Source organism: Anabrus simplex, chromosome 1 (genome assembly GCF_040414725.1).
Source record: "Anabrus simplex isolate iqAnaSimp1 chromosome 1, ASM4041472v1, whole genome shotgun sequence".
In the NCBI taxonomy this organism is placed as follows: Eukaryota; Metazoa; Arthropoda; class Insecta; order Orthoptera; family Tettigoniidae; genus Anabrus; species Anabrus simplex.
In genome coordinates, this window is record NC_090265.1 from 957,350,664 (window position 1) to 957,378,245 (window position 27,582).

The 27,582-nt window shown below is 40.8% G+C and overlaps 1 protein-coding gene across 2 annotated transcripts in view; it reads left to right on the top strand.

Moving 5' to 3' along the window:
* GluClalpha (glycine receptor alpha 1) overlaps window positions 1-27,582 on the top strand; it is a 670,611-nt gene that overhangs the window by 194,813 nt on the left and 448,216 nt on the right. For both annotated transcript variants that reach the window (XM_067136739.2, XM_067136737.2), the window contains exon 2: window positions 8,894-8,946. The gene's annotated coding sequence lies outside the window, so the exon portion shown is untranslated. The remainder of the gene's footprint in view (window positions 1-8,893; window positions 8,947-27,582) is intronic.

Sequence of the window (27,582 nt, forward strand, 5' to 3'; positions counted from 1 at the left end):
TCTACCGCTGACAATCTCCCACGTGGAAACCCAACATCTGGTTCTGACCAGTTCGACACATGACGACTGTTCCTATCATATCCTCCTATGATTATTAAATAATATCATTATCATTCTTTATCTGATCATTATCATATTCTGTGATTACCATCAATTATTTTATTATTATCATTAATTTCAATTATAATCCTATATTTGATTATTATCAATTGTCATCCGGGATGATTATATGCTAACCCTTACCGACGTTTCAAACACGAGTCGTTCTTACTCGTAATTTATCCGCACAATTTAATGGTCATTTTCCTAATAAAATATTATTATTATTATTATTATTATTATTATTATTATTAATATTATTATTATTGTTATTATTACAATGAATCATCGTCCAAAAATATCTTAATTTCCTTTAATCAATTATTATTATTCTCAAAATACTACTGCAAGTTCTTCATCGTCTGCTTCTTCAACTTTTCATTATTATTATTATTATTTCCATCAGTGGAGATTATCATTATCGCATCACTTATTCATCATGGGTTTAATATTTTACATTGATCTCACCATAATTATTCTAAAATTAATCGAATAAATTCTTCCTATGATTATTCCTCTTCATATTATTATTATTATTATTATTATTATTATTATTATTACGGTGACTTAATTTCACGTGTAACACTACCGTTAGTGATATTTATGGTTAAATGCATACGCTTTTACAATTCGGTCTACTTTGGCACTAAGCAATTGATTTAAGACAAGATTCACTTGGATTATTATTATTATTATTATTATTATTATTATTATTATTATTATTATTATTATTATTATTAAAATGGGAAGTTTGATATTTTAATTTCCACTCTTTAGAATTCAGTCACATATGTTAAATCCCGTTATGAACCACCAAGATCTGCTTTATATCGGTCGGGACAACACGGTATTCGGGACCGTACCTTCAGTTTCGTACTGCCGTTAATTTATATGGGGACACACGTCCTCCCAAGACACATCTCACAACCTATGGCACATCGCGGCTGGGCAAATACCTCCAATGCTGGCGATTGCTAAACTATCCAATTCATTTGAAGTCCATCTTTTCTTAATTGGAACTCTTCAAACATTTAATTCGTAAATTAATCCTCGGTGCGTGGATTCTACCACTCATAACACCGGAATCGGCATTTTATATCATCTTAGGCCTTGAGATTCATCTATTTCATCATTACAAACAGTACGGCTCAATTTTATTTCAAGCCGGAATTTCGTCCGTCATGACTTCCAACTCTAAATATGGGCTCAAACCACTCTGGGCTTTCAACATGTCGTGACCATTCTAATTCACGTGCCTCTATCGCTTTTAAACAAATTTGAATGGTTAAGATAAAGTCCAAAAACGTGAAGTCAACAATTTACGTGAAATCAAACTTACTGCCCGAATTTAATTCTTTACCGCTACATGTGATCTCCACATTGATTATTATATGCACTAGCCAACTCACGAAGCACTGTCATTATTATTATACTTTAACTTGCATACGCACAAAATCTTCTTATTCTTCTTCTTCTTCTTCTTCTTCTTCTTCTTCTTCTTCTTCTTCTTCTTCTTAATTTACTTTCCTTTGCCACTTCACAAACATTATTATTATCTCTCACTCGCAAACACACCCCGCAGTATTATTATTATTATAGAACTTGCGAACACACCAAGCATATAAAGCAGTATTATTATTATGACCTTCCGTATGCAACACAAAATTTACTCTCTGGCACATTCATAATCTGGCTGTCTGGTAACAAATATTCATACTAACATACAAATAATCACCGCAGTGATTGAAAATCAAATAAATGGGTTAGCACAAAAAGAAATCTAACACTTGAATTGAACTTAAATCAAAGTATACACAAACAGCATGCATTAATTGAAAGAAATATATCCCATATTTACATTATATACAACAAACAAATACTCAATTAATTAATATAACCCCTAATTACGTTAAGATAAATTAGTTCGTCCGTCTATCTTAAAAATCATGGATTCGTGAGGCGAACCATGTTAAGTAACCATGATTAATCTACACTTTACACTTTACACCGTTTAGTCGCGATAATATCCCCAAATATTAAATTTGTGTACTCATTCCTATGTAGAATTCCATTGTCTCGTAGCGGATGAGAAGCCTCATGGCCCCATGGTGATTTATTCGGACATCATGTCGCACAATATAAAATTAACACAGCAAAACACTTCTGGGTGATTACCCATGATTAACAGCTTATTAAATAATTTACAGTGATTTATACAAGAATAATAATAAAAAACACTTATAGGTGCGTCTAGACCCATGACACTCGCACGAAGTGTCGTTTCATTGGAACCGGCGCGTATCGCGTCTTCAACCGGTACTTCCTGGTTTATTTCTAAGCCGTCTTGATAATCGCCTAGCTCCTACAGTTCCCTGCTCGGATAGTTATTCACCGTCTATCTTGAGCTATTTACTTCAGGCTCCGCACACTGCCTTCCAAAAGTACTATCGGCGTTCCGTTAGTTATTTATATTTAATCACACGACATGTATTAAATTCAACATACAGTTTTACTGATTATTTACACTTCATTATCATAACAACTCACGTACTTTCAGCTCTAACTGACTTCGAATGCGTCCCGAGGTACTGACTTACCGAGTCAACGTGTCAGAGTCTCAACTACTTCGTACGACTGACACGACTGCTGACCGATAACAACGGGTGACTGGTAACAACTGGTGATGTGAGGTCCCATTGCTGGTTATTTATGGACGATATGGTTTCCCGCCGGGGTCATCCGTGGTCATCTCATAGGGAGGGGGGTTGATTATCCTAAATCGGCATATGCAGGTGGATTTGGATCTCTTAATTTATCCCACTTAATAAATTGGCGACACACATCCACGTGTCGTATTCTGAATTCATATCGTTCGGTGATCACGGAGATATCACTTGATTCCTGTCCTCCACTTTTCGCGCTAAGTCGGCGTCCCTGATGGCGTGATCATCTTGACCAATGGCGAGATAGCGTGGGTCATTTCCAAGAATTCTTTACTTTCATTTATTACAATTACAATTAATCAACATGGGAATGATATCACAAAAATCCCCTATAATCAATTCTGTGGTTGGAATAATTTAATTATTGTTATCGGAGAAGCTAACTGGAGTTCACTCTGAGTTTCTCTTACGTTGGTTCATCTGCGTGCCTCTGATAAATTTTGCCATTGGTCAACACCGCAACGATTAGTTTAAAATATCTTCCTTGCAACTTGACAACACAAATGCCTCGAGGCGTTGGAAAGCCTAGTTCGTCATTTTCTCCGTATCGGTGATTCACCTGGCCTCGCCCTTGTTCAGAAATAAATGCTCTTTCACTTCCTTATAGTCATTACTTCTGTTGTTGTGGGCTCTAGATTTAATCCTCTTAACTTTCTGACTGAGAAATATTCTCCCCATAATGACAGGCTTAACTGTGGCGACGGATTGTCGTGACCACGTCTGGCTATGTCGAAATTCTCATATCCACACCAAACTGACACTGCACATAATTTAATATTCCCATATATCTGCATTTATATTATAATCAAGAAATCATGATAACTAGGGCCCCTCTCATCCGGGTACAGTATCTCATACCAAGGTACTTTCCAATCTGCGTTGGTTATGGCTGTTGTGATGTAGAAATCCAGTGGAATGTCTTTCTTCTCTCCATGTAGCTCTAGGAGTAGTGGTGTTCATGACCTAGTAGACTGAAGTTGGTGTTCTATTCTTAGGTCCTCTATGAATAAGTATTCACCTGCTAGTTCGTAAGCTAGGCGAGACTGACTTATATTTTGACATGCATAAAATATTTTTTAAGAAAGATTGATTTTACTCGTTTTAAATCTTTTAAATTACTTTTATTCAGATCTGTCCAGATTAGGTCAAAATATGGGTGATATTTATTTTAAACAGTTTCATCGCTGACCTGATAGATAAATTGCGTAATTTGTTTATGTCTTGTATTGCTTTAATAGCACTGCCTTATCCTTTATATGACGGGCGAATATATTGCCTTGTGCTTTGAAGGTAAGTCCAAGATATTTAAAGTGATTAACATTGCAGAGGAGATTCTCGTGTAGATAGAGTTGATCAACATTTGTCAATATTCCTCCCTTCCTAAAGATCATCGTCACTGTCTTTCTAAGATTTAATTGAAGGCCGTTTTTGTTAACCCGAATTAGTATATTTTCTAGGCATTCTTCCAGATCTTCCATGCTACAGCCATGTCATATACGTAGATTACCATTATCACTTTGAGACTGTGGCGTTTATTACATCGGCTGTCGCTACGTTGAAAAGTAAGGGACTTAATGGGTCCCCTTGGGGACTCCGATTATCTGCTCTATTGCTCTGGATTTACATATGTTGTCATCTATTCAGTTTGATTTCTATGTAGTATATCTTTGATTAATCTAACCATGCAGTGATTTGTCCAATTAGTGAAACCAGCTTTTCTGTTAGTAGGCGTCTATTTAGTTTGTCAAACGCTTTTATTTAATCTATGAAAACTATGAATATCTTCCCTTTGGAGATTCGCAGCGCATCTTGAATAATGTCTCGTAGACACTGTATGGCATGCAGCGTTGATCTTCCCCTGAGGAAACCAAATTGTTCCTCTGGTAATTAATTGTCTAATAGAGCTGTCAGTTTTTCGGTCAGCATCCTGGTGAAAATCTTGAATTGCGTGCTTTTTGATTAGATTCATCTGTAAGAGTTCGGAACATTACAGTTCACTTTTCTCTTGTAGGTACAGCATTTTGATCATTGATTTCCTCCAGGGGTCCGGAATTTTGCCTTGACGTACGCACTCGTATGCCACGCGGTTAGGGTCGCGTAGCTGTAAGCTTGCATTCAGAGTTGGTGAGTGCGAATCCTATCGTCGGCAGCCTGAAGATTGTTTCCCGTCGTGTGCCATTTTCACACCACGCAAATGCTAGGGCTGTACCTCATTTAAGGCCACGGTTTATTCATTCCTAGTTCTTTCCCATCCTTGTGGAGCCGAAAAAATCGATGCGTTAGTTAGTTCGATATTAAACCACTAGCAAGGGGAAAAAGACATTGTTTCTAATTATTTCGACTTTGTGACGGGGAATCGGAACCCCCTTTTGGGAAGCCTGAGCACACATTTAGCACCTTTGCTAGGCAGTTTTATTCTTGTTGTTCTTGTTCATCTACTTCAGTGAGAGATGAAATGAGAATGCAGGTGATTTGGTGGAGTAGTTCGGCCACTCGAATCCCAACATAAGTGTCTCGGGTTTGAATCTCGGGCGGAATTTTCCCTAGGACCTCCATAGGGTGGTAGGAAGGGCTTCCGTTCTTGCACCCCACTTGAGATTTAAATTGAAACTGGATGAGCCATGACAGGGTGACCTTGAAAAGGAAACTGAGAAGAAATGAAGTTGGACAATTCAGTTCATTAAAGCATGGATGAGTACACGTCTGTATTGTCCCCTTTTGCGAGAGTATGGATCATTCCAGAAATCTGTCGCCCCTTCTCTAAACTTCTCTTGCATGACGAGTACACCGCTGTGACGTAGCTCATGTGTCCTTGACCGCTCGACCCAGTTCCGGCTCACATTGCTCTCAACGGGGCGGGCTGGTTATCAGCTGATAACTGGTCCGTGCGTATGCATGAAATTTCCGCAAATTAAACCAAATCTCCATTTATTTCCATAAGGTACCATTTGGACGGGTACAATATTGGGATTCCAGTAAATTCATTACCATACAATGGATAGTTAATATTTAAACTACTACTACTACCAATTTAAAAAAAGCCATACTCCATTTCAGTGGACGAATGGGAGGAAGCAGGCAGACAGCCATAAAATGAAAGTGTACTGGGTCAGGAAAATTCTAGAGTTAACATGAACCCCGTGGTCCCCAGTAGGCCAAAACGAACCGGAAAATAATAATAATGTTGCTTTTATGTCTCACTAACTACTTATACGGTTTACTGAGGCTTTGAAGTTCCGGGATTTTGTACCGCAGGAGTTCTTTTACGTGCCGGTAAATCTACCGACGTGAGGCTCCCCTTCAAATACCACCCGACTGCGCCAGATCGAACCCGCCAGCTGGGCACAGAAGACCAGCGTTTTTCCTGTCTCAGCCACTCAGCTATTTAAATAATATTTCCCCCTGTTGTATGACTACGTAGTTATAATTGTAGGGGAATGTCTACTGGTTCTGATTTCTGCGTACTGAATTTCAGTGACTGTATGCACATCCACCCTTGATGGCTGATTAAGAACCTTAACATTATTTTGGCAGTGGTAGGTTTGTTGCTCGGGGCTGAGTGGCTGTGCGCTGGCGGGCAAAGCCACAACTTGCCGCCGGGTACACAAGCTACAGTGAGTTGGGTGGCTTTGTTTTAGTGTGAGAAGACAGCAAGACTTCCTGTACTGCTTACAGATATACTTGCGCTGATATCCATAGTTATGTGAACTAGGCTAATTTGTAATGAAGCTGTTTCATTTTAGGTGGTTGAGAGTGACTGCTATGGTCAGCACTAACATTGTGTTGTCCGAGAAAGGGAGGCACACCCTTCGTTTGCTAAAATTTGGTAAAAATTGACACTTCTGCAGCTCAGCTACTTAAACATACCTTTTTTCATTCTTGAAATAGTGCAACTCTGTAGCTGAATGATCAGCGTAGTGGGCTTTGGTTCAGACTGCCCCGAGTTCGCTTTCCAACCGGGTAGGGGATTTTAATCTTAAATGGTTAATATTCCTTGAGCTCGGTGACTTGGAATCTATGCTACTCTCTACATTCCTCCAACTCATAAATCACACACAGCAATTTCATGCATATATCAATGGCTTTTAAATTATGATAATAATGTCGTATGGCTTTTAGTGCCGGGATATCGCAGGACGGATTCGGCTCGCCAGGTGCAGGTCTTTCTACTTGACTCCCATAGGTGACCTGCGCGTCGTTATGAGGATGAAATGATGAAGACAATACTTACACCCAGCCCCCGTAGCATTGGAATTAACCAATTAAGGTTAAAATCCCAGACCCGGCCGGGAATCGAACCCGGGACCCTCTGAACCGAAGGCCAGTACGTTGACCGTTCAGCCAACGGGTCGGACTTAAATTATGATGAAATTCAGGCATAAAAATGAAACTGACATAAAATGAACAACAAATTTATGACAAAACGGGACATAGCATGTGGAACACTGTATATGGGCATTTATAAACATATCTCTTTGACTAGTGGAAATATTTTTTGTTTATCAAAGAGGAAAGTATATTCTGTAAAGAAAATTGAAATATAAAATATAAAATTTTTAGACTCATAAAGGTGTACTTCTACCCTTAAATAAATGGAAACGAGGCCAGCATATTCAATTGCATGACCGGCCATTTAGGAAGGTTTATTTCTATAATCACCTTTAGTTTCACGTGTACGCTTATGATCAAGTTTATTTAAAAACTAAGTACATTATTGCAATGAATTCCACGTATTTTTTTCTGACTGAAATCTGTATGGCAGCCTATCTTATGGTACTGCTTATGACGATGAACTTCCGTTCTACCGAGCGAGTTGGTCGTGCGGTTAGGGGCGCACAGCTTTGAGCTTGCATTACGGAGATAGTGGGTTCGAACCCCGCTGTCAGCGGCCCTGGTTTCCTAGGCAAATGCTGGGGATGTACCTTAATTAAGACCACGGCCGATTCCTTTCCACTACCAGCCCTCTCACATTCCATTGTCGCCAAAAGACCTATCTGTGTCGGTGCGACGTAAAGCCAATTGTAAACAAAAAACTTCCACTATTGTACGTTTCGCGAGTTAGACAGTGTTAGGGCTAAGATTGGGAGAACGATTATCTTTCTAGAAAAGGAAATATAGGTACCAGCATTTACTCGGATTGTACATAAACTGGGAAAATCTACTTTGAGATTGGCATGTGTCAGCGCTGGGCCGAGGATTTTGTAGAATTCGAACCCAAGTAAATCTGGACGAACTGAGTACACCTTTTCCCGTCTCGTCTACATAGTTTTGGAATTTAATTTCCCTGTTAAGGGTTTGATTGACAATCGTGTTAGCGAAGTGATTCTTACCAACCACGGACGAATGATGTGGGATTTTGAAATGAAAAGTCACATCCCTCTGGTTCGGATTCCCTGTAAAACTAAAAAACTCGTGTCTATGATCAAAATATCAAAATCTACAAGAACTACAAGCTTTCTTTGACAATCGTGTGTACATTCCCAATTTCACGTATATGCCTACAACTTGATTTATTAATAACTGACTTGTATCTTTATTTTATTGTACCATTTATATAAACGTTCCGTACACTCCATATACAATATTACATACATACTTCATTATAAACTGTTATGTCATTTAGCGTTCAGTCTGCAAGACTGTGGGTTTACTAACCACCGCCACAATCCTCTATTTGTAACTAGTTCTGTGACCTCGTTTAGTTCTGTACCTCTTAAACTGAGTCTGACCATCGTCGTCTTGGTCTTTCGCTACCTACCCTCCGAAACAGTCCATTATTCTCCAACGCCTACCCTCCTCCATTCACTTCACATAGCCCCAGCACCGAAGCTGATTTATGCGTACACTTTCATCCATAGAGTTCACTCCTAAGCTTTAGTCTCCTAATTCCGAGTACACTCCTGCCATTGTTTGCATCTGTCAGTATTTTAATGTTTAAATATTAATATCTTAAGGGTTATGTTTACGAGCTCCTCTGTTCGATTCTTTCCCTCATCATAACCTGTTATAGAGTACACACGAATTTTATCCTAAAATAAACCATATGATGCTATGTGACTCGTTTGTTTCAGGAGCGCTGAGGAATGCCCTGTAGGACGCTGCTCCACACTGCAGTTTGAAGCAGGTAAGGAATGATTTTACATAAGTTAGGAAATCAGCACTTAAGTGAACATGCTCTGGATTTATGACGACGGTCTCAATTTGCAATTCACCGACTTCATTAAGAGAAACTATTCAGTTGAACATCAAATTTCCGTTAGGCTATGTAGGGCATGGTAATAGCCCGTGTTCTATTGATAAACGAAAATGTGTGCGCATAGAGTGTAAATTCTGATCACGTTACTCCTTTTCATCTGTCCTAGCGATTTCAAACAAAGATATACTGCAAGAAGGACTCTAAGAACATTACGTACCCGGTTTTGGTTATGTTCTTTTACTAAATTTTTAAAGTTGAGTGGAAACTAATTCATACAGTTGTTTATCCTATGATGAGCTCCTTTTTTTACTTACACAATTAAAAAAATAATCAAAATCCACAGCCTGTTTCCACTCATTCGACCGGGTCAGGAATGGAATGAATGAAGCCACCATCTAGCGGCGAGGATAGGAATTGTGCCAGTCTGTCGCACTCCTCTGGGGCAATGATTAATGACTGACAGATGAAATGATATTGGAGAGTGTTGTTGGAATGAAAGATAACAGAGAAAACTGGAGTGCCCGGAGAAAAACTTGTCCTGCCGCAGCTTTGTCCAGCACAAATCTCGCATGGAGTAACCGGGATTTGAACCACGGAACTCAGCGTGAGAGGCCGACGTACTGCCGCCTGAGCCACGGAGGCCCTGCACTTATGCAAGTAATTGAATATTTATTTGAGTAACATTGTGTTTTATTTTGTTTTATGATGGAGAACTACACTACTAACAACATGTCCGAGGTCAGCAGCCAAACACGAGCTAAGTTGGAAGGCCGACGTCTTTCCACCTGAGCTACGGCGGTCACCCTGTACCGAGTTTGAAATATTTCTCATTTAGAATAATTAGTTGATTAGTCAGACTACAGCAGTGCTTTGTGCAACGCGTTCGAGCAGAGCCAACCAGCAAAAACCAGTGCGTAAACTGTTTCTGAAGCTCACGATTTCACTGCCACAAATTATTTTGAATGTATTAGCTCTTCTCTTTATACAAATTATTATTACGTTTCTGGTTATCCTTTTTTTTTTTTTGGCCCAAATTATTTGTCCCTGAACATATCCCAGTCAAAACCGGAGACCGTGTGAAGTGCATGGGGCTCTCTGGCTCTCTCTCTCTCTCTCTCTCTCTCTCTCTCTCTCTCTCTCTCCGAACTAGGAAATAAATCTATAACATTATACTTTTAAAAGATAAAAAACTACTTCGATATTAGTCCTTAATTGGAACAATCTGATATCAACAGATTGTGTATCTACACATCCTCTTTTTACCTATGGTTCCACCCATATTGAACTCTGAATTAGATTTGAACTCTGCTGGTAACAATAGATTCTGGCCCCGTGGTGTAGAGGCAACGTGCTTGCCTCTTACCCGGAGGCCCCGGGTTCGATTCCCGGCCAGGTCAGGGATTTTTACCTGAACCTGAGGGCCGGTTCTAGGTCCACTCAGCCTACGTGATTAGAATTGAGGAGCCATCTGACGGTGAGATGGTGGCTCCGGTCTAGAAAGCCAAGAATAACGGCTGAGAAGATTCGTCGTGCTGACCACACGATACCTCGTAATCTGCAGGCCTTCGGGCTGAGCAGCAGTCGCTTGGAAGACCAAGGCCCTTCAAGGGCTGCAATACCATGGGGTGAGGTTTGGTTTGGTTTGGTAACAATAGAGAGCAGTCCAATAATTACAGTTGACCAACCTTTTTATCACGTTTCGTCTCTCTGCTTGTCCTCTACATCAGCTAGTGCGATATGTCCAAGCACTTAGCCAGGAAACATAATTTGTTCCATAATGCGGACTTCTAACAAACAAATCAATCAATCAATCAATCAATCAATCAATCAATCAATCAATCAATCAATCAATCAATCAATCAATCAATCAATCAATCAATCAATCAATCAATCAATCAATCAATCAATCAATCAATCAATCAATCAATCAATCAATCAATCAATCAATCAATCAATCAATCAATCAATCAATCAATCATCTGCATTTAAGGCTGTCGTCCACGTGCCAGATTCGCTATCAGTTGTTTACCTAGCGTTGTTTTAAACGTTTTCAATACACTTGGAAATTTATAGAACATTTTCCTTCATAATTTATTCAAATCCCTCATTCCTCGTCCAGTAAATGAATATTTGCTCCAGTTTCTCTTAAATTCCAACTTTAACTTCATATTATAATCTTTCCTACTTTAAAAAGCTCCACTCAAGCTTAATCGTCTACTTTTTTTCTATGTGCTTTACGTCGCACCGACACGGATAGGTCTTATGGCGACGATGGGATGGGGAAGATCTAGGAGTAGGAAGGAAGCAGCCTTGGCCTTAATTAAGGTACAGCCCCAGCATTTGCCTGGTGTGAAAATGAGAAACCACGGAAAACCATTTTCAGGGCTACCGACAGCGGGATTCGAACCCATTTTCTCCCGGATGCAAACTCACAGCAGCGTGACTCTAACCGCACGGCCAACTCGTCCGATTATTCGTCTACTAATGTCATTCCATGCAATCTCTCCACTGATAGCTCGAAACATACCACATAGTCGAGCATCTCGTCTCCTTTGGTCCACACTTTATTTCATTGGCTCCGCCTCAGCCCTTAAAAAGTCTTCTGCCATAAAGTGGAAAGGCATAGCGATTGCTGGACCTGCACCTCCAATGGACACAAATAACGACTACTACCATAAACCACCCAGCTATATCGCGTTCGACATGCGAACACTCTGCGACGCTTCCTAACACATACAAGTGCAATTTCCGGCAAACCATTAGAATTATGCAGAAAATGCACATGCATATTTTATAGGAAATTTAATCAATCGGGTATGTATGCTCCTTGTTTGATAGGACCGTTATTTTGTTGTATGTCGGATAAAGCACGCGACAAAACGCAGAAAATATTTTTTTTCTAGGAAAAGTGTTAGTTTGGAATAAATTGCACACGAACTGTTTTGAAGAAAGATGAATTCTAAGTACTCTTGGCGCACTCCATTTTCAATATGACTAACGGAGTTTTCAAGCAGTTATTCACTTTTAAGGGTACTTGACGTATGCTCTTTTTCATACTCACTCCACGTTTTAAAAACTTTCTGCTCACCGGATAAGGTAGAATAATTAGATGATACGGAAGAAAAAAGCAAATAAGCTTTCTTTCTTTCTTTCTTTCTTTCTTTCTTTCTTTTTTCTTTCTTAATCTGTTTTACCCTCCATGGTTCGTTTTTCCCTCGGACTCAGCGAGGGATCCCGCCTCTACCACCTCAAGGGTAGTGTCCTGGAGCGTCAGACATTGAGTTGGAGGATACAACTGGGGAGAATGACCAGTACCTCGCCCAGGTGGCCTCACCTGCTATGCTGAGCAGGGGCCTTGTGGGGGGATGGGAAGATTGGAAGGGATAGACAGGGAAGAGGGAAGGAAGCGGCCATGGCCTTAATTTAGGTACCATCCCGGCATTTGCCTGGAGGAGAAGCGGGAAACCACGGTAAACCACTTCCAGGATGGCTGAGGTGGGAATCGAACCCACCTCTACTCATTTGACCTCTCGAGGCTGAGTGGACCCCGTTCCAGCCCTCGTACCACTTTTCAAATTTCGTGGCAGAGTCGGGAATCGAACCCGGGCCTCCGGGGGTGGCAGCTAGTCACAATAACCACTACACCACAGAGGCGGACAAATAAGCATTCTAATGGCGAAATAATTTATGAAATTAAGAAAAAAATACTCCCATGTACAAACTCAACTATCTATTTATAACATCAGTACAGACATTCTACGTATCTGTCTGTGCTTTTTCAGACCAGCTGCATAGTGTGGTTCATTCGGCCTGTATTCAAGGGCTCCACATCGAATTGCGCTTCGTGAGTTTGTATGTAACACTGCTTGAATAGATTAGAACCCTATCATTAGTTTCTATATCCTGTTAAATAATCCCTTGAAAGGACAAAAACACTAACGAGAGGCAGCATAAATTCTATTGAAATTTAAGGTGGTATAAGCACCTTACGTTATTATTATCTAATATATTATTATTATTATTATTATTATTATTATTATTATTATTATCCGAAAACTGGATAGACGAAGTGCTTAGCCGGTTCGAGTCCCATTGGTTGAAAACATTTCCACCATCAGATTGTTGGCCGGCAGAGTAGGAGAGGTGGTGGTGTAGGCAATTTCTAATCACTAGATTGCGTGCCAAAAGCCTGGATTCGATTTTAAACCTCTGCACGGTGTTCATATAGAGTGAGGGCAAATGACGCTGTTCATAGTGGTTCGTCCGTCGGATGAGGACGTAAAGCTTTAAGCAGACCTCTTGGTGTTATTCTACAAGAGATGGCTGCGTACCGACACCGGGTTTCAACCTCTCTACCTCATTATCATCCCACATCCAGACGCGCAAATACGAAGACCTGCGCCAGGCGTGCCGAACATGTCCTCGGACACTCCATAAACTAAAAGCCATACGACAGGTAGATCATTCGATTTTCGCAAAGGGAAAAGTCGTTTCATTTTTTTTTTTGTTTTTTTGTTTTAGATCTTCGATACACAAGATGCAAGGTTACTCTTTTGTTTCACACTTTAACGATTTCCATATTTTGCGTATATATTAAAATGTGCGCAGTATACTTGCACGGGACTGCGAGGATTGTCTGTCTCTGTCTGAAATCCATTCGTATTTGCGCCCCAGGCACTCGCACAGCTGAGCTCCCTAAAGGTACTGGGAAGGCATGATTGAGTGGGAGGATTACAAAACGCGGCGTGATAGCTGAGTAGCTTCATCAGTGGCCTTTCGGAATGTAGCCGCGGTCCCAATATCAACCAATGTATGTGAAATTTTTGAAATAAAGTATCACATTCCTGTGGTTCGGATTCCACGTAAAACTGGATGGCATATGTTCACGGTTATCAACAATCACGTAAAACTGAAAATTTGCTTACTTTTCATGGATTATAATGATTATCAAGTGCGTTCTGAATGTAATTATACCGAGCTAGATAGCTGCAGTCGCTTAAGTGCAGCCAGTATCCCGTAATCGGGAGATAGTAGGTTCGACCCCCACTGTTGGCAGCTCTGAAGATACGATTTTTCTTATGATTCTCCTTTCTAGTACCTCAAGTTTATCTAACCTATAGTTTAGTACCAGGTATTTACTTGCATATAAGCATTCCGGTTTCACCATTGTAGTGTAGAGACTTATTTTGAGATTTTTAGATAGACACTTTTTGTTATAAAAATTCTTTGTGATACCATATGCTATTTCCATCTTGTGTACCCTTTCTTCTTCTGCAGATTTGTCTAAACCATTTTCTTGAATTATTTGTCCCAGATATTTGAATTTTGTTACTCTTTCCACTGGACCAATATCTGTTGCCAAAAATTTTGGAGCATTCTTGATGTTTGTAATAAATTTTGCTTTTCCTACGGAGATTCTCAAACCAGGTCTTGTTGGCTATTTCTTCAAAGAGATTGATTTGCGTTGTTGAACTTGTTAGGTTTTCTGACAATATAGCGAAATTGTCTGCAAATGCTAGGCAATTTATTTCAATGCCTTTGTTTTTTCTTCCCAAAGTTACCGGCAAAATGTTATGCTCTTTAAGCTTTACGTTCCAAATTCTTACAATTTTCTCTAGAACACAGTTGAATAGAAGGGGTGAAAGGCCGTCACCTTCCCGTACCTCTGTATTTATCTTAACAGGTTTGGATATCTCACCCATAAATTTCACCTTTGAAATTGTGTCAGTAAGGGTTTCACGTATTAGGTTTGCCAATTTAGTTTTCACTCTAAACCTTTTTAAAATCTACAAAAGTCACAACAATGTCTTTTGAATTCAATATCCTATGGCGAGTCATGGATTTTAAGTTAAATATTTGTTCTGAACAAGATTTACCTTTCCAAAATCCAGCTTGATACTCACCCAGTTGCATGTCAAGTGATGTTTCTACTCTATTCAGCAATTATTATTATTATTATTATTATTATTATTATTATTATTATTATTATTATTATTATTATTATTATTATTATTATTCATGTTTTAACCCAGGGTATCTATAGCAATCTTACGAGAAAATAATTCCTGTAACACACATACTACTGCAGATATTACCATAACACAGGTTGTTACTTACGAGGAACATTCACGAAGTGCTTGGCGGGTATTTATATAATCTTTTCTAAATGCGCATAAATGATCTATTAGACGTCAGAAACGCAAGTTCATAATTCCGGATGAAATGAAATGGCGTATGGCGTTTAGTGCCGGGAGTGTCCGAGGACAAGTTCGGCTCGCCGGGTGCAGGTCTTTTGATCTGACAACCGTAGGCGACCTGCGCGACGTGATGGGGATGGAATGATGATGAAGACGACACATACACCCAGCCCCCGCGTCAGCGAAATTAACCAGTGATAGCTAACCATTTATCCATGGAGCATAATTTCGGATAAACACAGGTAATAACCATTCCACTTGGTGCAACTTACTTTGTTCAGTCTTTGGATGTATGCTATACTTTTTTTCCTCAAGAAAAAGTTCGCCAAATGTTTTCGTGAGCGAATTGAAGGCGACAACATTGATGTTGATGATGATGATGCTTGTTGTTTTAAGGGGCCTAACAGCGAAGGTCATCGGCCCCTAAACATTGATGTTGACCTCCAGGGACGTAACTCTCTCATCAACCTTCATGAGCATATCTATAATCAGTTCAGGGACCTTATATGCAATAACATGATTAATCATGTCTAGAAAAGAGTTACATTTTTAGTTGAACGTGATACCCGTGATGCTCTTAACAAATTATCTGGGACACTGAAAATTCGAGTTAGTCAACTCCCAACGGTACAAATGCATCACTTTTATCCTTTCTATTTACATTTGTGTTTAACAGATTTCTACATCAATACTCCCAAACATGTTTAAGTATATGTAAGGAGAGCTAAAATTATTAAAATAATCATTTATAGTACTACTGCTTGGCTGAATGGTCAGTGTTGAGGCCTTCGGTTCAGAGGGTCACGGGTTCGATTCCCGGCCGGGTCGTGGATTTTAATCGCGGTTGATTAATTATTCTGGTTGTCCCAACACTTCCCTCTTAATATTCAGACAACACAACACACCACATTACCAACCACCACGAAACCACGCAATAGTGATTACATCTCTCCATATAGGGTTGGCATCAGGAAGGGCAACCGGCCGTAAAACAGGGCCAAATCCCCCATGTGCAACACAGTTTGCACCCGCGACCCATCAGGTGTGGGAAAAGCGGTGAAAGAAGAAGAAATTAGGAATAGAACCAGCCCGAATGGCACGTCTGCGCGAAACTCTGCAAATGCACACGGCCTAACCACGATCGTCAGATCTGCGGCCGTGAAAGCCATTTTTAAGAAGAAATTAGTTTATAGCTGAGTTTCTTGCCGTATTCATTATTAGCCTATACCAGTATTTGCCACGGCTCATTAACATGCATAATTACCGCTATGGGCAGCTAAATTTAGCACAATAACCATTAATTAAAGCTGAACATTCAATCGTATTTGATTTAATAGCATTATCAGTCAGGTACTCCTTGAATGTTCCTTGTTAGTCCGTTTCTCTTCCACCTTGTAGTGTAGAAGAGTTGAAAAGAGATTTTCACGCTATCCACTCGTTACCTTGTTTCACTGCCTGCATTTGTGAACAACATCTCTCTTTCTGTTGAGGAGACCTCTACATTACCACGCCAGATCGTCATTCTTCTTCCTCTTCTTCTGCTGGCTTCCTGACTTGTTCGATCCCGTTTTAGTCCGGTGGTATTTGAAGGTGCTCAAATACGTCAGCCTCATGTCGGTTGATTTACCGCCACGAAAGTGCGGCACTTCTGAGCCTTCGAAAACATTAAAAGTAGCTAGTGGGACGTAAAGCTATTATTATTATTATTATCATCATCATGATACTCGAGTCCATATTCCTTCTATCCTTATCTCCATTGCTTGTCTAGGACATCTCGCTGCGGCTATCTTTTGTACAAGTCAAAACTATCGCAACGGAGAACGTTTAATGATGACCTTATCGTGGTGTTCTTCTCTTATCCCATAACGATCCTGAGATATCTCATTTCAGCCTTTTGAATTTAACTTTCAACTTGTTTTATCAGTGCGGAAGTCTCATTACCATAGATAAAAATGGGCACATAAGAAAACTCGTACGCAGTCAGCCTAGGTTTTGACACAGAGTAGGTCTTTCGTTTTGCTTCGTAGAATTTCGTAGTCGTAGAATTTCGAGTGTCACACGGGTATATAATATGAAGTTTGGCTTTATATCTTTGCAACTGTAAATGATATCGAAAGAATGAATACACGGTTAGAAAGGTGAAGTATAGAAATATGCTATGAAATAAGTTTCAGTAATTTGTGACATCTTGGCGAATGGTGGGGACGTCCGCCATTCCATATTGAAATCGAGGTTATCGCGATGCAATGAAATTAGTATAGCTCGCAGCACTATGGTGTTAGAATGTTGCCAAGTTGTATCGTTAAATTTGTCTCGTAGAACTTTATCACACTCTCTACCCTTGGTCTCCATGACTTCCATAAATTCGTGACCAGGTCAGTTGAAAAAGTTCAAAATCTTGCTAAATTAGTAAAATTAAGTTTCTAATATATTCGATCTACAAAAGTCAGAAACTACATTCAGAAAGATAGAGACAAATCTGAGGAATCAAGTAAGTCCAAGACGTCTGCAGCAGAACGTACCACAGAGTACCAGAAGCGCAATAAACTGGAGGCATGCGGGCAGTGGGACGTACAGCTCAATATTTCTACCGCGTCTTCTGATATCTAGGTCATATATAATTCCATAGGCTCCATTTCTTTAAGACAGATGAATTGTACACCATAAACCTTGCAATCATGCCCCGACACAGCCCGTTGGGTTTGATTCCTTTCGGTCCAACCTTCCTCTCCAATATTGACTGTAATTTTCCTAATTTTGCTGACCTCAGTTGCACAGTCAGTTAATCTTTGGCTTTCTCCTCCGAAGATAGTGGGTTCGATCCTGGCTGAGGTCAATGGTATTTGAGAATGTTTAAAAGTGACAATTTCTTAACCTTAGCTCTTTGCATTTTATAGAACTCCTATGGGATGAAACGTTGACATCCTGGTGTCAGGAAAGGTCGTGAGCAGTTAGAACGGAACCTTAATGAATTATTGCCAGATCGACTCGCTCAGATGATAGACGCGCTCGCCTTCTGAGGAGGTTCTATCCTGGATTAAGGTGTTCAAATACGCCAGCCTCGTTGTGGTAGATTTACCGGCAAGTAAAATAACTCCGTAAAATAACAAAATTCCGGCACTTCGGCCTCTCCGAAAATCCTAATAGGAATAAACGTTAATATTACCATCATTAATCAACACTGGAATCAAGGCTGATGCAGTGAGCTCGTAGTTGTGATCAGTGGTACTCTGATAGAAAGAAGTGAGTTCTGAGTCGAAATTATCTTCACATAGGTTTATTTTCAGATCACTTTGTTTTACAACAGCGAAAGATCGCTGAGTTCAATAACGGATATGAAAGTGGTAGCGAGAATGGCGGCTGGTCGAAACAGGTGGAAATACTGACAAGAGGGTAATCGGATTGAGGAGATTTGATTTCCAATACAATTTGGTTTACGTCGCATCGACACAGACAAGTCTTATGGCGACGATGGGATAGGAAAGGGCTAGGAGTGACTTTAATTAAGACACAGCCCAGTGTGAAAATGGGAATCCACAGAAAACCATCTACAGGGCTGCCGACTTTGGAGATCGAACCCTCTATCTCCCGAATGCGATGGTGATGTGAGGCAGATGGAGAAAGATATTTTAACTTGGAGAATAATGGACCATGGAGGATAAAAGAATCACAGTGATACTAAGGCGACGATGGTTAGACTCGGTTTTTAATTATTTAAACATAAGAGGAGTACAGCTAAACGAGGCCACGGGGCTAGTTGCAAATAAAAACTGCAGAGACGCATAGTTAATTTGCAGAGGTTTGCAGTTGAACGGTGAAAGGTATAACAGTTTATAATGAAGATGCATGTACTATTCAAATATGTATATTATTATTATTATTATTATTATTATTATTATTATTATTATTATTATTATTATTATTATATACATGCGTTTGGCCCTCTAAGGAGCACGTAGAACCATTATTTAGCATTGGTATTATTGATCTTATTCTTCTTATCTTCTCAAAACTTTCTCATCCTTTCACTATGGGCCTGTCGTCTTTCTTATGTCCACGCGTTTTTGAATTTCAAATTTCTTGCCGTCGGTTTCATGGGCGCAAACTTGTGGGTGTTGATCTTTTGTCTATATGAAGTCCTTGTGGTTTCCAGTGGGTCAATGTCGACTTCTGCGAGATCCTTCTGGGTGTCTACTAGCCAGCGCACTTTGGTTTGTCGTGTTCCATTGATAACGAAAAATATTTTCTTGGTCAGTCGTGAGTCATCCATTCGTGCTAAATGCCCGTAGAATTTCATACGTCTTTTGCGTGCAAGTGAAGTGAATCGCTCAGTCAATGAATAGAGTTCCTCCGAGCTTTTTCGCATCAGAATCCCATCTTCAAACTTGGGTCCGAATATTTTCCTCAGTATCCGCGTTCTATTTTCTCAATGTCTCTACTGTTGATGTTTAATTATTATTATTATTATTATTATTATTATTATTATTATTATTATTATTATTATTATTAGGACGTAGAAATACACGAAACTGATATTCAGGGGTAGTGCAAATTGAAAATGAATTAACTTGGGAAAAGGTAATTGCAGAGTCTCATGGCAGCCAATATATAGTTTTTTTCTTTCGGTATGATTTAGTTAGGAAGTTGCACTGAAAGGAAGTGATGTTTTATCAAGTATTAGTAGCATTCAACTGTTCCAGAACCCTCATTAATGAAGCAAGCACATTCGCGGAAACAGCGAGAGTTTGTACGTCAGGGAACAATTGAGACCGGAAGATGATTAACTCTCAGCGATTTGTAACTTGTGCTTCTCGTTCTGATATGAAGTGCGGTACACTGGATCGCTTCGAAGAATATAATATAGGTTCATGCTTTACCTTGGTGCTCTGTAAACAGAATCCGCAGAAGTCTTCACTTCACCGTGAGTAAAACAATAACAATAGGTTTAGTTCGTTCTGTTTTCACTCTAGTACCCAGGAATAAATTTTACACGCAAAACATTAAGTTAACTACCGACTGCGAGTATTAACATATTCAAACTCTTCAGGCCTTCTTCCGATGTTTCGATCCAGTGTGCTAGAAGCAATCGGTGAAATTAATTTATGGTTCCCCCCTGGAAACTGAATTTTTATGCACATATTGAATCTCCCCTAGTTCACTATAAGTGTATTGCCCTATACAGTAGGGTTAGAGAGACGGTGCTCCCCTTTAGGTGGACCACCCCACCCCCTCAGTGTGGCGAGTGATCACTTTCAATTGGGTAGTTCAGGTTCATTTTCTTAACGACGAACTAGCTACAAGCGTCTTGGGAAGGTGTATCAATCACCGAGCGCACAGCTGTGAGCTTGCATCCGGGAGACAGTGGGTTCGAACCTCACTGTCGGCAGCACTGAAAATGGTTTCCTACTTTCACAACGGGTAAATGTACCTGTGCCTTAATTAAGGCCACGACCGCTTACTCCCCATTCCTATCCCATCGTTGTCATAATACCTATCTGTCCCGGTGCGATGTAAAGAAGTGTAGTCTATCAGTCCTATTTGCACGCTGCCACACTGCGGCGAAACATTGATAATTTCACGATTGAAAAGTCCTGAAGATCTTCCCCTATAATATTACTACACAACCTACACACACTAAAATTGTGCAATGGTACAAGCTTGCTAATAAAATCGTAAAAAGATTAGGGTAATTCTACTTGAGTGTGCGATCCTAACTGGCTGTGGAGCCTGTGAAACTGTTTTGATCCCTCGAATACCAATGATACTCGCCTACCATTTGAGCTTAAAAGGCTCCAATTTCCAGTAAAAGTATGTTTTAGTATGACTATTAATAAAGCACTGGGCTAAAGTCTAAACGTTACATGTCTAGACCTGAGCGTTGAATGTTTTCCTCATGGTCAACTCTCCGTGGCCCGTCGTGTGTTACTTCCAAAGAAAATTTGTTTGTGTTGGGCTCAGATGGAGAGGCACGAAACGTAGTATTTGCGGAGATATTCAATATGTAAAGCCACCCGTGCGAAGGCGGGCTGGGTCAGCTAGTCTCAAATAAATATGAAGTTGAGACAGCAATTCTGAAATTACAAAGAAAAACAACTATTTACGTAGAACTTAGCGTTAGGTTTGTGTCGTTCCATTCTCATGCAGGTTCTGATTTATTGACTTAGGACTAGCATTAGCACACGTGTTGATCATCTTGATCGCCTGGAGCCGAGTGGTGGCGAATGTGGGCGAGTCATAAACGAGGATCAGATATCTCACCCGTGGGAGGTGGAGACGACTTCCCACGCACAGCGACGCAGCTTCTTCCTTAATGTTTGTCATCGTCGGAGCGCGACTGAGAAAGGGGAAAAATCCTTGGTACTGCTGAAGCTTGTTTGTTCTATAGTGTTTATTTCTATTTCTATTAATTGTGGGTGGTAAGTAAGTATAATAGTTTCCATCCCGATTGGCCTGGGCTCGATTCTCGGTAAGTGTAGAACAGAGTATAGTCTACCTTGGGAACACAAGTGACACGAGAAGTTGATTATTGTTACACTTCCTATCATCCTACAAATGATTTCTCCAGTTCCATTAATTTCTGGAAGGTACGTATCGTATTTACCAACAATGTAACGATGTTAGAATGTTAAAATACCGAATGTCACTAGATCTCTGCAGTTAAGCAACGCTGAGTGTAGTCAGCCTTCGGATGGGTAGACAGTGCGTTGTTGGCTAAAGGCGGAATAGAGAGGAAATTTGCCGGTGTGACGGAGTGGAATGGCGTTAGTAGACGAATAAGCGTTGAATAGAGTTTTTAAAAGTAGGAATGGTAATAATATGAAGATAACTTTGGAATTCGAGAGGACAAAATGGGCCAAATATTCATTTAGACTATATGAAGAGGAAATAGGGATTGGCATTATTTAACAAGGGATATGTTAGGTAGATTTTGAACATCTTTGAATTAATTAATTTATGAAATTAATTTAAGACAAAACTAGGTAAACAACTGATAAAGAATATGCCACCTAGGCGACAGACCTAAAAGCAGATCAGTGGTGACCGATTGGACTGCCTGCCTGACTGACTGACAGATTGATTGATTGATTGATTGATTGCTTAGCTCAGATAGTAGAACGCTGTCTTTATGATCCCAGCTTGCAGGGTTCGATGCCGACTCTGTCCACTGGTATTTGAAGGTGTTCAAACACGACAGCCTCATACCGGTAGATTTATTGGCAGGTACAAGTGCTCCTGTGGGATAAAAGTTTGATACCTCGGCGTTTCTCTAAACAGTAAAGGTAGTAGTGGGATATGAATGCAATAACATCACCTTTAGACATGATAATCTTTCGAGTTTTCGTCGTGTGAATCATGGGTATCATTTACATTCGTGAATGATCCACGTCCGACTACAACTACGACTGTTCTTCTCTTCTTCATATTTTCGTCGTCATCGCAGTTATCTGGGGTATATAAGCCTACTAATGTTGATTAAGCCTAGTTTTACGGCCAGTTGTCCTTCCTGACGCCACTATTCACTATTTCGTATCTCGGCAGTGGTTTGTAGAGTTGGGTGTTGTATTTAAATGAAAGTCCATTTTAAGATGATCACAAAAACCCAGCCCCCGAGCTGGAGAAATTAACTAAACATGGCTAAAATCCCCGGCCCGAGTGGGCATCGAACCCACCTCTGAACCGAAGGCCAATACGCTGATCATTCGGCAAGGGAGCCGGATCATGACTAGAGCAGTTCTGAAACGTCAATGATTCCCACACATTACTCCTTTCACGCAACGCAAACTCGAAAGATTATCATGTCTGTTAGTATAGACAGTGAAAGCATCAATAATTTTATTATTATTAATATTATTATTATTATTAGAAAGGAATTAGCTACCCTTCTGTAAATAAGCCGCGACTGAGGCTGCCTTGGTTCCTTAATTACTGACTGAGAATAAGTCACTCATTTTTACCTAACAAATTGACCACGATCACGTCCTTCTCAAAGGTGTGTGTGGTTGAAGAAAGCTACATGTCCAATACTGGGGTATTCCATACTCAATCTCACTGAACATCACTACACACTGATGTACCGTACAGGCAACAGGGAACTTAACATAACCTGAATAGTCACAACTGTATTACACCAGTCAACTACTGATTTAACTTTCAGATTACTGCAGTCCTAGTGGAAACTCCATTATCAGTGAAGATTCAATCACTTTGAACTTTTTAAACGTTTCTCAGCTCTTTTAGTTGCAATGCTGACTGATTTTACATTTCCTACATCGGGTAGCCTTTTGTTTTGTAAAATGGTGGTTCCGATTCAAGGTAGGATGGTTTGCATTTAGGAATACTTAATTGCTTGAGCGTCTGTTAGTAGATTTAGTGTCATATTTGAGAACAACCTTTTACAAGAGAATTTTACACTCCGTTGACTCTTAAAACCGACAGCAATTGAAAGGACATTAAACACTGGAAATATAAATGATTAATGATTGCTTGTATATCCCTGTTTCCTGCTCCCAAAGAATAAAATTTCACGGCCCATATAGAACTTGTGCTGACTGTTTGTATACCTCTGCTTCCTGTTCACAGATCCTGAATGTTTTACAGCTCATACACAAGAAGCGCAGACATTTTTCTGTCCCTGAAGGTATCGCAAAAATGTTATGTTTCATGGCTCACGCGCAAAATACTGCCAATTATTTGTACATCACTATGTTCAGCTCTCTGATTTTTCACGGCTCGTATAAAAGTAGAGCTAACTGTTCGTGCTTGAAGTTTCCAGTCTATGAATGCTTTACGGGTCGCGTACAAGTAGCGCTATTTGTATACCCCTGTTTACTACTCGAAGTTTCGGAATATATCACCGCCCACGTAAAATTAGTGGTAACTGTCTGCACACTGCTGGTCACTGCTCGCTGTCTCTGAATGGTTCTCGGCTCACGTACAAGTAGAACTAATTATCTGGTACACTCCTGTTCGCTGCTCGCAGAGTCTGGATGTTTCACGGCTCGTGTACAAGTAACGCTGGCTATTTGTACACCCCTGTTCACTGGGTGTCGGAATGTTTCACAGCTCACGTACACGTAGCGCTGGCTATTTGTACACCCCTGTTCGTTGCTCGCAGAGTTTGAATGTTTCACGGCTCATGTACAAGTAGCGCTGGCTATTTGTACACCCCTGTTCGCTGGGTGTCGGAATGTTTCACGGCTTACGTACAAGGAGCGCTGATTATCTGTAAGCCTCTGTTCCTTGCTCGCAGAGTTTGAATGTTTCACGGCTCATGTACAAGTAGCGCTGGCTATTTGTACACCCCTGTTCGTTGCTCGCAGAGTTTGAATGTTTCACGGCTCACGTACAAGTAGGGCTGATTATCTGTATACCCCTGTTCGCTGCTCGCAGAGTCTGGATGTTTCACGGCTCATGTACAAGTAGCTCTGGCTATTTGTACACCCCTGTTCGCTGCTCGCAGTGTGGGAATGTTTAACGGTTCACGTACAAGTAGTGCTGATTACCTGTACACCCCTGTTCGCTGCTCGCAGTGTGGGAATGTTTAACGGCTCACGTACAAGTAGCGCTGAATATCTGTACACCCCTGTTCACTGCTCGCAGAGTCTGAATGTTTAACGGCTCACATACAAGTAGCGCTGATTACCTGTACACCCCTGTTCGCTGCTCGCAGTGTCGGAATGTTTAACGGCTCACGTACAAGTAGCGCTGATTACCTGTACACCCCTGTTCACTGCTCGCAGAGTCTGAATGTTTAACGGCTCACGTACAAGTAGTGCTGAATATCTGTACACCCCTGTTCGCTGCTCGCAGAGTTTGAATGTTTAACGGCTCTCGTACAAGTGGCGCTGAATATCTGTACACCCCTGTTCGCTGCTCGTAGAGTCGGAATGTTTAACGGCTCACGTACAAGTAGCGCTGATTACCTGTATACCCCTGTTCGCTGCTCACAGAGTCTGAATGTTCCACGGCTCAGTGCAAGTAGCGCTGATTACCTGTACACCCCTGTTCACTGCTCGCAGAGTCTGAATGTTTAACGGCTCACGTACAAGTAGTGCTGAATATCTGTACACCCCTGTTCGCTGCTCGCAGAGTTTGAATGTTTAACGGCTCTCGTACAAGTGGCGCTGAATATCTGTACACCCCTGTTCGCTGCTCGCAGAGTTTGAATGTTTAACGGCTCTCGTACAAGTGGCGCTGAATATCTGTACACCCCTGTTCGCTGCTCGTAGAGTCGGAATGTTTAACGGCTCACGTACAAGTAGCGCTGATTACCTGTATACCCCAGTTCGCTGCTCGCAGAGACTGAATGTTTCACGTTTCACGTACAAGTATCGCTGATTACCTGTACACCCCTGTTCGCTGCTCGCTGTGTTGGAATGTTTAACAGCTCACGTACAAGTAGCGCTGATTATCTGCACACCCCTGTTCGCTGCTCGCAGAGACTGAATGTTTCACGTTTCACGAACAAGTAGCGCTGATTATCTGAACACCCCTGTTCGCTGCTCGCAGAGTCTGAATGTTTCACGGCTCACCTTCAAGTAGCTCTGATTATCTGTACACATATCTGTACACCCCTGTTCGCTGCTCGCAGAGTCTGAATGTTTCACGGCTCACGATGCAATCAAGCCGCGCCCCAGGGTGTCGTCGCCGCCGCAGTTACTCTTGCAATCCTCCTTCAGCCGCAAGTGAAACGCCAGCTTTAAGCAGTCCTGTATATCACTGTCTTCCTGTTGCTTCTACCTCCGGGCTGTCGCAATCTGTTCTCTTTAGCGCAGAGCGAAAAACCGAACTCGTTGGTAGTTTGGGTATCGGTTGCCGAAGTAATAATCTCCTGAGTCCCAACTGCAGCTCTAGGCGGAGCAGACACGCGCCAGTCGTGTCATAATGCTTTGAAGACCGTACCATCTCCCTATGGCTACTACACTACTCCATACCGGTGCTGGAATGCGGTCAGTCTCAGAGCCTTTAATGTTCAGCATGCGGCCATAAAACAGGGCCAACTTCTCATGAGCTACACAGTTAGGGGAGTTCAAACCCCGCCCCCCCCCCCTCCAAATGAACTTGACAAATGTAACAGAAATACGGTTTTTCAAAAATTCAGCCCATTAAATCAACACTACTGTCTTCTTCTTCTAGCACTCTTTCCCCACTTCTGTCGCGTCGTGGGTACGAACTGTGTTGTACATGAGGATTTGGTCTTGTTTTGTGATCGGATGTCCTTCCTGATGCCAATCCTATGTTGAGGGATGTAATCACTATTGCGTGTTTCTGTGGTGGTTGACAGTGTGGTTTAATGTCTGAATATGAAGAGGAAAGTGTTGGGACAAACACAAATACCCCGTCCCAGAGCCAGAAGAATTAATGAGACGTGATTAAAACCCTCGTCCCAGCCGGGAATTGAACCTGGGATCCTCTGAAACGAAGGCTTACCATTCAGCCAAGGAGTCGGACTAAATCAAACACTACTGTGAAATTAAGAATTTAGAAAATAGAACAATTTGACTTAACCTGTAACACTGTGCAGTCTTTAAATGTTTCTCTATGAATATAATTAATAAATTAACTGAAAAAAAATTACTGAAAATTATAATTTTGGTGAGATTCGTTTGTTTTTAATTTTTTAAAATAGGTTTACCACTATCATTCAATTGTTTTTTTTTTTTTTTTTTTTTTGCTATTTGCTTTATGTCGCACCGACACAGATAGGTCTTATGGCGACGATGGGATAGAGAAGGCCTAGGAGTGGGAAGGAAGCGGCCGGGGCCTAATTTAATTGTTTAGGGCCTATATCCTGACCAAATTATCCTTGTCTAAATGTTTTTCTTGGGCCGTTTATTAGTGTCGTACAAGTACAGACATTAGTATGTTGTATTAATGAGGGGCTGCCTGGCCGAGACGGTAAAGACGCGCTCGGTTCACCCGGTAGGGCGTGGGTTCGATTCCCCGTCAGGAAGTCGAAAAATGTAAGAAACGAGATTTCCACTTCCGGAGTGCACATGACTCTGAGGTTCACTTAGTATACACCAAAAATGAGTACTAGGCTAATTCCTGGGGGCAATGGCGGTCTGAGGTAGAGCTAACCTTTCTACCCCATCAAGTACCGATGTTACGAATAGTGGAAGCCCCTTGAAGGGTCTTCTCGGCCTGTAATATCATAAGTGTTGAAATGCGTACATATGCGAATGGTTATTAGCCTGGAACCTTATGATACATTTTGTCTTCAGTTTTTGACACATTTATAATCATTCCATGTGGATCACGTTTCAGATATACTTAAGAGCTGCTTCTGTTTTTCTGGGCTTTATCCCAGTTAGGCTATCTGGGATCAACCCTAATGTAGATTAATCCCAGTTTAACGAATGCTGGA